Source organism: Pinus tabuliformis, chromosome 3_2 (genome assembly GCF_031772625.1).
Source record: "Pinus tabuliformis cultivar Carrire ecotype Pingquan chromosome 3_2, CPIR1, whole genome shotgun sequence".
In the NCBI taxonomy this organism is placed as follows: domain Eukaryota; kingdom Viridiplantae; phylum Streptophyta; class Pinopsida; order Pinales; family Pinaceae; genus Pinus; species Pinus tabuliformis.
Genome location: NC_142302.1, coordinates 944,982,977 through 944,995,588, shown reverse-complemented (window position 1 = coordinate 944,995,588; position 12,612 = coordinate 944,982,977). Strand labels below are relative to the sequence as shown.

The following is a 12,612-nucleotide window of genomic DNA, read 5'->3' as shown; positions in this document are numbered from 1 at the left end:
GTAACTCAACCCACAACTTATACATGGCTTCCAGAGCGTTTGTCCAACTAAGGCTTCCAGGACTAGTAACTCAACTCGCCAAGGGCTTCCAGAGCGTTTGTCCAACCAGGTCTTCTAGGACTAGTAACTCAACCCAAGCTGTTACAGGGTTTCCAGTGCATTTGTTCAACTAGGGCTTCCAGGACTAGTAACTCGACCCAAGCTAAGAAAACATGAGAACCAACAAAAACAAAGCAATGAAAGTAAACTGACAATCACCATGGCTATCCAGGAAATGGCAAGGCTAGGCAATCCACTGTCGATCCAAGAAATTCTCCATGCCAATGATAGATCACAACCAAGAAACCACATCCATGTGTCATGCATGCCAAAAGTAGTCAATAAATGATACATGCAACTTGATACCTGTCAGCAAATATGATGTAGTTGTTGATGTCGATGCCTTCTTGTGCTTTCATGTTCTTCCTTTGCCTTCTTGCTCCAAGAATCCAAGTATGCCACACCCTCCAAGAGTGCTCCAAGAAAAAAGTATCCAAGAGTATGAGAGAGAGAGAGAATAATGAGAGAGCTCCAAAGCTAAATTGACCAAGTCTTGCCCATTGATCCTCATAAGCCTTTTTATTAATGAGGCCTCTATTTTCTTCATTTTCCATTATTTTCTTTCAATTTCCTCCTCACATGCAACATGTGACCTTTCACCTTCCCTTTCTCTTAATCTCCATTATTTTCATAAATAAATGTACCAAAATACATTTTTGCCTCTTTAATGCCTTAGCCATTGCCTTTGCCAATTTCCTTAGCCATAAACAACCAAATGAACGCCCCCCTAGGATGTCTTGCCCACCATTCAACTTGGAATACGTGTCCCATCATCCATGGTATTTATATATTTTTACATAGAATTTTAAGTAACGCTGTTACAACGGGGTTGCTGGGACCCAATCGTAAATGCGCGAGACTATTTATGCCTATCTTTGAATTTCAGTACATACATTATCCAACTTTGGGTATATACAACCTACACATTAACTAGCCATTGTCAATGATTTGTTTCCCACAAAAACCTTTAAAAATTCAATTTCCATTACTTTCTTCACTTTCATTTGGCTCCGCTCTTTTGCAGTTCATTTTCTCTCTTTAAATTTTATTTATGCCTTGCAATTTTTCAACTCAAATTACATTTTTGTTCACATGCAACACTTCATATAACAACCTTTCTTTTAAATCAATTCATCTCATAATTTTGTCTACATTTTTCCTATACACCTAACATGTGTACACTATGACCACACTTATACCTTTTTCCTTTGCACATGACGTGTGCACCATAACTACATTTATGCATAATATCAATGCATGTCGTACGAAATCCATAGAGTTTGTGTTGTGTTGTGAACACACGTCCTCCATTAAGATTTTCGAGCAATATAAAGTGAAAAAAACCATGTGCAACTCATAAGTAATGTGGAAAAGTGGTGGTATACAACATAAAGTGAAGAAAACCTTGTGTAACGCATAAGTAATGTGGAAAAGTGGGACCACCATGACCTCGCAGCGCCTAACCAGCGATATATCAAGTATTAAATGCACCCGGAGATGCACGCGACATAGCCCGTTAACACGCAAAATGCCATTTTTAATTTAGTGACGAGTTTTCAAATTCGTGTGTTAACGGATTATCTCGCGTGCATCTCCGGGTGCATTTAATACTTGATATATGGCTGGTTAGGCGCTGCCTCTAAAAAGAGCCTTGGAATTCAATAAACAATATCTCATTCATTTTTTATTATTATTTTTTATATGAGAAACTTTATAAAAAAAACACACCTAACACTTAAAGCCCTTAGAATTCAATAAACAATATCTCATTCATTTTTTATTATCATTTTTCATATGTAAAAAAAAAAAACACACCTAACACTGAAATCCCTTGGCGGCCACAATGCGATTCTCTTTCTGGAAGGGATTATTGTAACCCAACTCCAAAATGCTTTCGTCATGTGACCTTAAGGGATCGCTTTGTAACAACTGCAAAATGCTTTGGTCAAGCGACCTTATGGATCGTTGCGATATGCAATCGACATAGTTGAAGTTGTGTCCATAGTCTCAGGGTTCCATGGCAATGTCGATCGCAGCGGGCGCTGCATTTTCTACGTTACCCTCGCTGTCCTCCTCCTCAGAATTGAATAAGTGGAAGCCCTTGAATTCCAATACCCACCTTCACTTCAACTATAACAGGAGCCTAAACACTGCCAGATTATCAGAGAGCCATGTCCTCGTCGACTAGCGTCCTGACGCAGGATCAGTTGAAGAGATTGGCTGCAGATAAAGCTGTGGAACATGTAGAGAGCGGAATGTTATTCTGATGGGGCACCGGGTCCACGGCTGCCTTTGTCGTGGCCAGAATCGGAGAGCTTATGAAGGCCGGGCAGCTGAAAGATATCGTGGGCGTCCCCACCTCCAAGCGCACTGCGGAGCAGGCAGCGTCTCTGGGCATCCCACTCTCGGTGCTTGATGATCACTCCAACATTGATCTCGCCATCGATGGCGCTGACGAAGTCGACCCGGAGCTCAATCTCGTCAAAGGCCGCGGTGGCTGGTTGCTCTGACAGAAGATTTGGTATTGGATGTATGAAATATATTTAAATTGATTATCAAAATTATTGTTGCTCAAACCAAACCCTTGCACTCAAATTTGACACTTCATTTCACAGGATTAGAAAAGTATTTCGTGAATCTGTTTATCATTTTACACTGGTCAAAAATATTGGTGCTCTAACCAAATTATTTTTCTTAAATTTTATGCTTCATGTCATACGTTTAGATTCAACAGTATTTTGTGATTTTGCTTATCTATTTGCATTAACAAACAACAATCTTAAAATGATGCACTAAACTAGCCCATAAATTTGAATTTTCTTCCACCATACTTGCGAGTACGCTGGTTACGAATGGTAAATTGGAATCTTTTACCACATTTATCTGTGATTGATAATTTGTTCTTTCTATTATTTGCAATATGTTTTGCATATTGTGACATCTGTCCACGGAACATTTTTTATTTCTAACAACTACAAAGTGGTATATTTATTTTCAGAAAAACGATTTGTTTGAACATTTTTTATTTCTCACAACTACAAAGTGGTATATTTATTTTCAAAAAACCTATTTATTTAAGCTCTCTGTATACAAATTGGGCAATTTTTTTTGTTTGGTGGATATTTCACATATTTTTACATATTTTATATCCAAGAAAACTCAAACAATCTAATAACTAACTGTGAAAACTTACACACTCAAACCATTGGTTCTTTGCACAACAGCTCCAAGATCTTCCCAAGCTCTTTTGGTAAAAGGCAAACTACTTTTTCTACGTATGGCCCTTGCATATGTGGTGCATAATGTTCAAGGATTGCTAAAAATTGCTTGTGAGCTTATAAGTGTAGTAGCTGCCCATGCCAATCCTTTGGAGTATTTCTAAAGCCGGATCCAATTCTTAATGCAGCATTGGAAAACTTTAATGCAGCATTGGAAAACTTTAACATTGCATATTTGCAAATTTTTTGGTTGAGTAAAATCTGTTTATAAATTGTCTTTGAAGGTTCACGAACAGAAACCACCTTCAAATCACCAATGTTAATTCAACAATCCTTTTCACCAATGCTAATTCAACAATCCTTTTTGACAATATTGTGTGCTAAAATAAGGATTTTGTGTATAGATTGTTAGTTCATCATTACCTACTTGGTATCACTCTGAAAAATTATTGGATTCTATTCGGTTGGGTTGAGAATCATTTATTATGATATTTTTGAGCTACATCAGTATGTGTAGGCTTGTGGATAATGTAAATCTAATGAGAGATGGAGTTCATGTTATTTTTTTCAAAAGTAATTTGTTTTTTCTTAGTAGAAATTGTTCATTTTAGAGATTAATATTTTTTTACAATGGTTTTAAATTTTTCAATAGTAAAATAAACTTAAATTATATTTCAGTTAATTTTCATCATTTTAATATTTTAATTATTATTTTAATTGTATATTATCAACTTAACACAAACACACCACCCAAATACAACTTTTCTAATTCAACAAATCTAATTCAACAATCTTAACGGCCTCTCTTTACATTTTTAAAAATAATTATTAATTATAAATATATAGATGGCTCTCCAACTGGACGGCCAAAAACTCAGATAACGTGTGCCTGTGGAACGGAATTTCGTGCAGACCAAACACTAAACGAGTGATTGTCGTTATACTCACAAATTGCGGATTGAATGGTATGCTCTCCCCATCAATTGGCAGCCTCTTTTTATTGCGGTTTTTGAATCTTTCTCGTAATGCTTTGAGTGGAAGAATCCCACTTGAGATTGGGCAGCTGAAAACATTAATAATACTTGACGTTAGTGCTAATGGCTCCAGGGTTCTATTCGAAAGCACTTGTGTACTTTTAGACCTATCAAATAATAATTTAGAAGGACCAAACTCTAAAAATATTAGCAATCGCATATTTTTAAAAAGGCTTTAGGTTAATTCTAACAATTTCTCATGGACACTTCTAATATCTTTGCTATTGCATTTAAAAAAAAAAAAACCTTTGTTAATTCTAACAATTTCTCACAGCACTTCTAATATCTTTTTGCTAATTGTGCTAGTACTGAGTTATTGGATGTGAGACATTGAGTTATTGGATTCGAGAAGAAATAAATTTATCTCGAAATTTTTTATTATTTGAATTTTTTAGTGGGGTTAGAATATTTGAATTTTAGTTACCATAATTTTTATGGTGGCATTCTTGAATGGGTAATAAATTTCATCCAATTGTCTGTGTTGGTTTATCTAACAATAGATTTATTGGAAGAATTCCATTACATTTTTTAAGACTTCTGGGATTTGTAAACAATTTTTTACCTAATAGTGATAGAGGTGGGGAAATTTCAATTGATATCAAAAGAAGTATATACTTTATCATGTATGTCAAGTAAAACCACTATATTTGATTTGTCCAACAATAATTTTATAGGAAAAATAATTGTGAGCCTAGGAACTTTGAATGGGTTGTGATTGCTAAATCTATCTAGCAATCAATTAGAAGGGCCAATACCTGCATATCTAAGTAACATTTCTACTTTGGAAGAGTTAGACTTGTCCAAGAATAATTTGAGTGGGAAAATTCTTAAAGAGCTCTCTAGACTATATAATTTGGCATTTTGGAAGTTTCATCTAATAACCTTTGTGGGCCAATCCCAAGAGGAACACAATTTTCCACACTTAGAGCAACCTCATTTGAAACGAATAAGTGTTTTTATGGGTGTCCTTTGGATTCATCCAATGCAAAGAAAAATAACAACAAGAGAAGGTGGCAATAATAATAGCACTGCCCATATTAAAGTAGGACGGCTAGAGCATCTAGATGAAAAGATGTCATTAGTGGCATTGGAGATTGGATTTGGGATTGGAATTTGGGGAGTAGTTAGTGTGTAAATCTTTTGCAAGAGAGCCAAAGAGTGGGTATTGGGTCTACCACCTAACAGACCACAACTCTTCTATGGAGTGTATGATTCCCTACATAAAGATGCAAACAATAATCATTAACTTTATTATGAGGTGAATTAAATTGTCATATAAATATTAAATAATATTTATGATATATTCTCTACTACATATAATTTTTTTAATAAAATTGTCATATAAATGTTAAATAATATTTATGATGTATTGTCTACTACATATATATTTTTTAATAAAATCATTTTATACGATTAAGTTTTCATATTACCCTTAATTTTATTTATATCTTTTAATTTATGTTGAATTACATTGTTATCGAAATTGAAAAAACTATAAATCTCCAAAATTTTAAAATTTTATGTCTAATAACAAAAAAAATCAAAATAAAACGCTAGATTTATTAAGAATTTAATCACATTTTCTTTTGTCTATGTCATTTTAAGGTTTTTACTATTTTATTTATAAAATTCTAAAAAAAATTATGGTTGTGATTAAACAGTTAGATGGAAAGAATTAGTCCCAAAAATTATGTATGTTTAAAAACTACTCAAACATGATTTCTCTCGATTAAAAAAAATTCCAAAATTTTAAAAATTTTATATCAAACGACAAAAAAATAAATGCAATCAACTAGAACGTTGGATTTGTTAAGAATTTGACCACATTTTCTTTTACCCATCTCATTTCACAGTGTTCATTGTTCTATCTGTATCATTGAATTTATATCAACTAAACAAAACTAGTAAATACGCGGGATTGAATTTATGTATGCAACATTAAAGTTCTATCGACTCAACAAATTTCCAATAATATCCAGAGTTTTCGGTCTTTACTTTTCATTTTTTTTTTGTTTGTTTGTGGTGTAAGATTGATTTTCTTTTAATTTCATTTTTTTTAAGATTGATTTTTTTAATCAGTTTTTATTGATTTTATAGTTGAGACAGGAAGTTTATTTTACAGTATGATGTGTAATGCTGTCAATGCTTCATCAAAGTTGATTTTTTGCTCATGTCAACTAAAATAAAAAATTTTAAAAATCAAAAAAAAAAATTATACAAAACGTTTAAATAATGTGGACTCATAAAAAAATTTACACGTGGAAAGGCTCATTTTTCCTTTTTTTTCAAATATCTAAAATTAAATTTTATATGAATAGCACAAAATTCCAAGAAAAAAATTAATTGGAATTTTTTCCAAAAGTTAATTGGAATTTTGTGCCATTCTTTCTTGCCCCCACTAAATCAAATCAATATATCATCATTTTCTCTCGCTTAATTTTCTCATTATATCACAATTTTTCAACTCAAATTATTATACATTTTTCATTTTCTTTTAATGGTTGACACAAAATTCCAATTAATTTTTGGAACGATTTTCCCCAACTTTCTAACCGTTTCTTACTGTTTCTTGCCCCCAGTAAATCAAGTCTTTATATTCTTCATTTTTCTTATGGGCTAGTACTTTGTATGACAACTACATTTGTAGCTATTGTTTCACAGGGATGCACCCTCCAAGGTAGGTTGTACACATCCACACCCCTGGGATAGCGGGGAAAATTTTCCCCGCATCATCTTTTTGGGAAAACATAGGTAAAAAGTTTAACTAGTGTGGGGGTGTGTTTCTTCAAAAGGAGTGCTTCTCGGTGCACCCCTTCAAAAGGGAGACACCTAGAAACACCCCTTTTGAGTTTGAATTATATAAATTTACTATTCTAATATTTAGACTTTAGTATCTACTATATTATATTTTTCTTAGTGCTAATTAGATTCTAAACTAATGAATGGTGAATTTAAATTTTAAAGCAATTTACATTCTAGAATGATGAATGATGAATTTAAGTTTTAAATCAATGTAAATTCTGAAATCCACGCATTTCATTATTGAATCTTCTGGCATATGGATGAATGATGAATGTGAATTATATATGTACCAATATGAACGATGAATATGGATCAGTGTATTTCATTATTTAATTCAATTATATGTGGATAAATATATTTATGCTTTCATTATTGAATATGTATTTTATTTTATTTTGTAAATTAAAAAAAATTATTACATTAGAATGTCTTCATAACTAGAGTATAATGTTGTTTCTTCTAATCATGTATGGTGATTCTCACTACCTCCAAGGGAATAAGGAGAATCCTTTGTTTATCCTCCTCAAAGAAACCCAAAAAGCAAAACCAAACATTCTAGTTACATAATACAAAACATAGGAAGAGATGAGATATACTAGCAGACTTATCAACCATTAAGAGTCAGAAGAAGAAATAGGATTTGGGTCCTTTGCACTCAAACTGAAAGGAGCAACAATATCAAAGTCACTTTGAAGATTCCCTTATACATGGGCCAACCTTGCATCAAGCCTATCAATGAAAAAATGTCGATCCCTCTGCATCGTTTCAATGTCCTCTAGGGAGGCAAACACATTGTATCTCTCCACTTGTTTATCATTCAACACCAAGCCAAGCAAGGTCTTCATTGCCGGTGTAGTGCAACTACATTGTGGTATTTCTTTCTCCATCCCCTAGTATGACTACGGATGAGAACCTAACAAGAAACCTCCTCCAATATCTCAAAGTCAGAATAAGGTTGCTTCTCAACTCCCACCATGATTTACAATTCATAATTTCTTGCCAAGTTTCTAGAGGAACAATATTAAAATAATTTGTGGCTGAGTCCTAGGAAAATAGTTGAGCCCTATGTTGGCCATTTGAGTTGTTGTCGCCGCCACCCCTCCTACTACACATGTGTTGCTTGGGATGCATGGGAAGTGGGAGTGGATCAATCCTCAAATTTCCACACGAACACCCACGACCAATAGTTTGAAGAGAGTGCCCACCTATAACATGAATACTTTTAATACACAGACTAATAGTAAAACCTCTATTAACTCTCGACAATTGATACTAGACTAGGCCAAGGCATGAACCACTTCGACCAGGCATAGGAGGGTAATAGTCACCTCCTCCCTTAAAACCCATAGTACTATGAGCGTCAAACAAAGGCACAAACATACCCAAAGAAAATGCATGCCACGGTTAAACCCACCATTTTAAACCAGGTAGTCAAAGCTATGAGAATCGACATGAACAAACCAAGCATAACTATCAACACTCATTGGCTAGCTAATAACACTAACACTTCTACCAAGAAAATCTAGAGCATGGACCAATTTCTGCAAATCAACCTCAAACTCTAGCACACCAAATTTAACTATCAAAGCGATTATATTAGGACAAGGTTACCATATATAATTATAAACAAATGGAGAAAAGCCAGGAATAAAAAAACATGAATAGTCAAAACATAATTGATAGGGAAGGATGTCGATCAACTTTTGTTACCAGATGCTAACTCTTTCTACAAATACCCACCACTTTGACAAACTTTTTCCCCTTGCCACCGCTTGTCAAACCCTAACCAAAGCACAAAATTCTCAGTGCAAGAGCAAAGCTTAGACACTAGTGGCAGGGAGATCGGCTCCTCGACCTTGCTCCAAACCCAACCACCTTGGCATACCACCAGGTTTAAGTCTCTCCCCACCACCCTCCATGTCCATTTAATAGTCATATGTACACCACATGAAAATGCATGTCGGGGAAGAGCCAAACCCCTTGCCCTTTAATGCACATCACATCGTCAAGGTGGAAGACTCACCCCACAAGAGCCCCCTATTGTTATATGTGCCCACCCCATTGGAGAAACATATATATACCCTCGCTTCTCCTCGTCCCCCCTAAATTTCCTTAAAATTTGAGGGTACACCCACACATCCCTCTACGTGTCTCCCCACACCCGCGTCCCCCATCTTGAAGCCTTTGTAGAATATTAGTTGTAGCCATTGTATTTATTTCTCTCTAATCTCCTTTCTCTTTCTCTATTTTGTTATCTTCCACTTACAAAACTAGAATGTCAAGTCAATAAGTTCATTTTTCTCAAAAAAATTTCCCCATATCTACAACATTAAAAATTTTATGAACCACTCAAAATTTCCATTGATATTTGAAATAAGAGCCAATTTTCTTCTCTTTTTCCAAATTTTATTTCCAATTTTCCACATTTTTTTCCCCAAATTCAAATCAATTAACAAATCCATTTCGTTCTCTACTCTTCTTTCTGGATCCGCAAGTTTAAATTTCAATGAACATCTAGAAGATTCTTTGGTCTCCATTCTCGTTTTTTCCCATCAAAATGAACAGGCCCATTTTTCTCTATTTTTTTTTCAAATATGCAACTAACGAAATTTCAATGAAGTTCCAATGATTTTCCAGTACAACATTTTTATTTCCCAAGTCAACATTTTCTCATTTCCCAAGTCAAGAATACCATTTCTCCTTCTGTCTCGTTTTCTCTGAGCATGTAGAATTAAATTTATGTGACTGCTACAAAATTCATAAAATTCCAATTAAGTTATTGAAGATTTTCCACCACTTTCTTCACTAGGTTGACCTCACTGAATCAATTCAATACACCATCATTTTCTCTTTTCTCTGAATTTCCTCATTGCATTAAACTTTTCCAACTCAAATTGCTTCATTGTTGTCCTTATATGACAACTGTTATTACGATTATAAATACATATATGTACATAGTGAATAACAACCAAACTCATTCTGTTTAACTTTGAAGGAAGTTGGAGTGGGAGAGTGAGAAATGGATAATAAAAGTGGAAGCATTCCAACTTCACTTGCAAACTACTTGACTTACAAAATTGAAGATTTACACCAACAATTTGAATTGGGTCATCTGGTGCAGTTGGAATATTTCTTCATGGATGACAATACTTTGAGTGGAAGCATCCCAACTTCTCTGGGAAACTTCTCTTCACTTACAAAATCAAATATTGACAACAATAATTAGAGTGGTCGAATCCCATCAGAATTTGGTCGCCTGGTCAGCTGGAAACACTTTAGTTGGATTACAATAGCATAAATGGAAGCATTCGAGCATTGATTAGCAACTGATCTTCACTCCAATCGTTAAATGGTGAGGGAAACAAATTGAATGCTCCGATCTCTTCAGTCACGGGTTTAATGAAAATCATATCTTATATTTATTTATCCAACAACTCACAAGTGGCCACATCCCTCCCACGGTATTCAATTGTACTGGTATATCTGAGTTGTACACAGACACTAATAACATTCCATGTATTCCCGAAGCAAATACGTCATTTACCTTTCTTTATTTATCAAACAACCATTTAACTAGATCTTCCCACTTAGCCTAGGTCGATTAAAAGCTTTACTCATTTTAGATGCATATAATAATAATAATATATTTGGCATTAGTGGTTTAGTTTTCGTTAGATATTTAGATTTATCAAATAACAATTTTGAAGATCAATTCCTCAAACTATTGGGAATTGCAAAATTTTAAATGAATTTTTTGTTTAACCTAATAATTTCTTTGGGACTCTACGAGGGAAGATAGAACCAGACAACCCAAGCCCCTGATCGAGATGAGTGCGGTGTCAGAGGTGCCAACAGTGAATGGACATGGGCTAGACAATGAAATTCACTGTAGCCGCACCCCACATGCTCAAGACGGGGAGTCCGGTGTCCTTTGCCTTGATTGCATGGGAGGTGGGCTGGCAAGGTGGTGAAGGGCGACATAAGGGAAGGTGGCAAAGGGGGAAGGAGTATTGGACGTGCGGGGAAGGCGGAAGGTATAGCGGGGAAGGAAGGAGCAGTAAAGCGGAAGGGAGGAGAAGCAGAGAAGGCCGAGGGAAAGCGTCGACCATCCAGTATGTAGTCTGGCCCTGGCACTATTTAATTCGTATGCTCTGGTTGGGTTCCAAGGGAAATCCCATGAGTCGGAGGGAGAGTTGCTGGGAAGGGGGGAGAGGCGCAAGGCCACCCTAGAGAGGCTTAGCTCAGCCAGGGAGAAACCAGGGTAGACAAGAGGGAACCTTCGCTTGGCTCTGTGCTATTTTGACTTTTCTCTTGAGCAGAAGCGGGGGTTATGGCACGGTGGGCATCGTGAGAAGCCTCGATGCAAGGTTGATTTGGAGTGACCAGCCTTCCGGTTGGGAAGCTAGCAGGGTGGGTAATGGGCTAAGTGAATCCGAGCGAATGGCAAGGCAAGACCATAGGGGAATTGCCAAGGATCTCGGGGGGCATGAGAGGCAGAGAGGTGAGTTAGAAGCACACTGGAACTGGCAGGCAGAGGCAAGGGTCGGCGGGTATGGGAGCACTAGTAGCACGTAGCCACAGATGGGTCTGTGAGCCAAGATATGGCCGCACGAGGGGGACCAATACCAGTACCAGGGAAAGGGTGCAAGGCAGGAAGATAAGCCTGGGGACTCTTACCTGAATTCCATAACCATTGGCCACCTGTGGGCACAGGGGTGCCTCTGCCCGATGCAGGACAGGCATGGTATTGAAGTATGGGTATCACATTTGCACTGCGTTGCGATGGAAGAGGTAAGGAAGCTAACGATGTCGAACTGTTTACAGGTTATAAGCCAGCATGGTATGGCTCCAGCACGACGTGGCCGCGCCTGGGGCAACAAAGGCCCGGAAACCCGAGCAACCAAATGCCCAAGCAGGACAGATGGCCGCAAGGGTCGCAAGGCCGCTGAGCGCATCATAGCTGAGGCAACCGAGAATTACAAAGAGGAAGTGGACAAGGGAATCCAAAAACTGATAGATGGCTGGGAAGAACAGGTGAAGAACGAGCTGGAACTAGATGATGAAATTGAAGTCTGGAGAATAATGGTGCCTGACCCAAGAACCACAAGAGGATGAATAACTTAGTTCAAGCACACCCTATATCTGTATTTTCTGATGAAAAGTCTGCTAGGCAAAGCACTTGAACAAATCTCTATGGGGATGGCAGTCACCATGTAGGGCCTCCCCAACTACAAGAGAGATATGGAGAAGATCATATTCTAGCTACATAAACAGGATGTTAGGATGGACTGGATTGACAGGCACATCCCATACATTGGGGAGATCTTTGGAATGCCAGAAGCAACTGCAGATGATCCTACCCCAGTAGCCTCGGACACCCAGGAGCAGAACGACAAGCAAGTTTAGTCTACTTATGCTTAGTTTTTGTTTATGCGGATAGCATTTAAATGTCCCATTAC

At 36.6% G+C, this 12,612-nt stretch overlaps 1 pseudogene; it reads left to right on the top strand.

Annotated features, from left to right (window-relative positions):
• The first annotated feature begins 1,903 nt into the window (after positions 1-1,903).
• On the top strand, positions 1,904-11,728 carry LOC149183754 (uncharacterized; annotated as a pseudogene).
• The last annotated feature ends 884 nt before the right edge of the window (positions 11,729-12,612 follow it).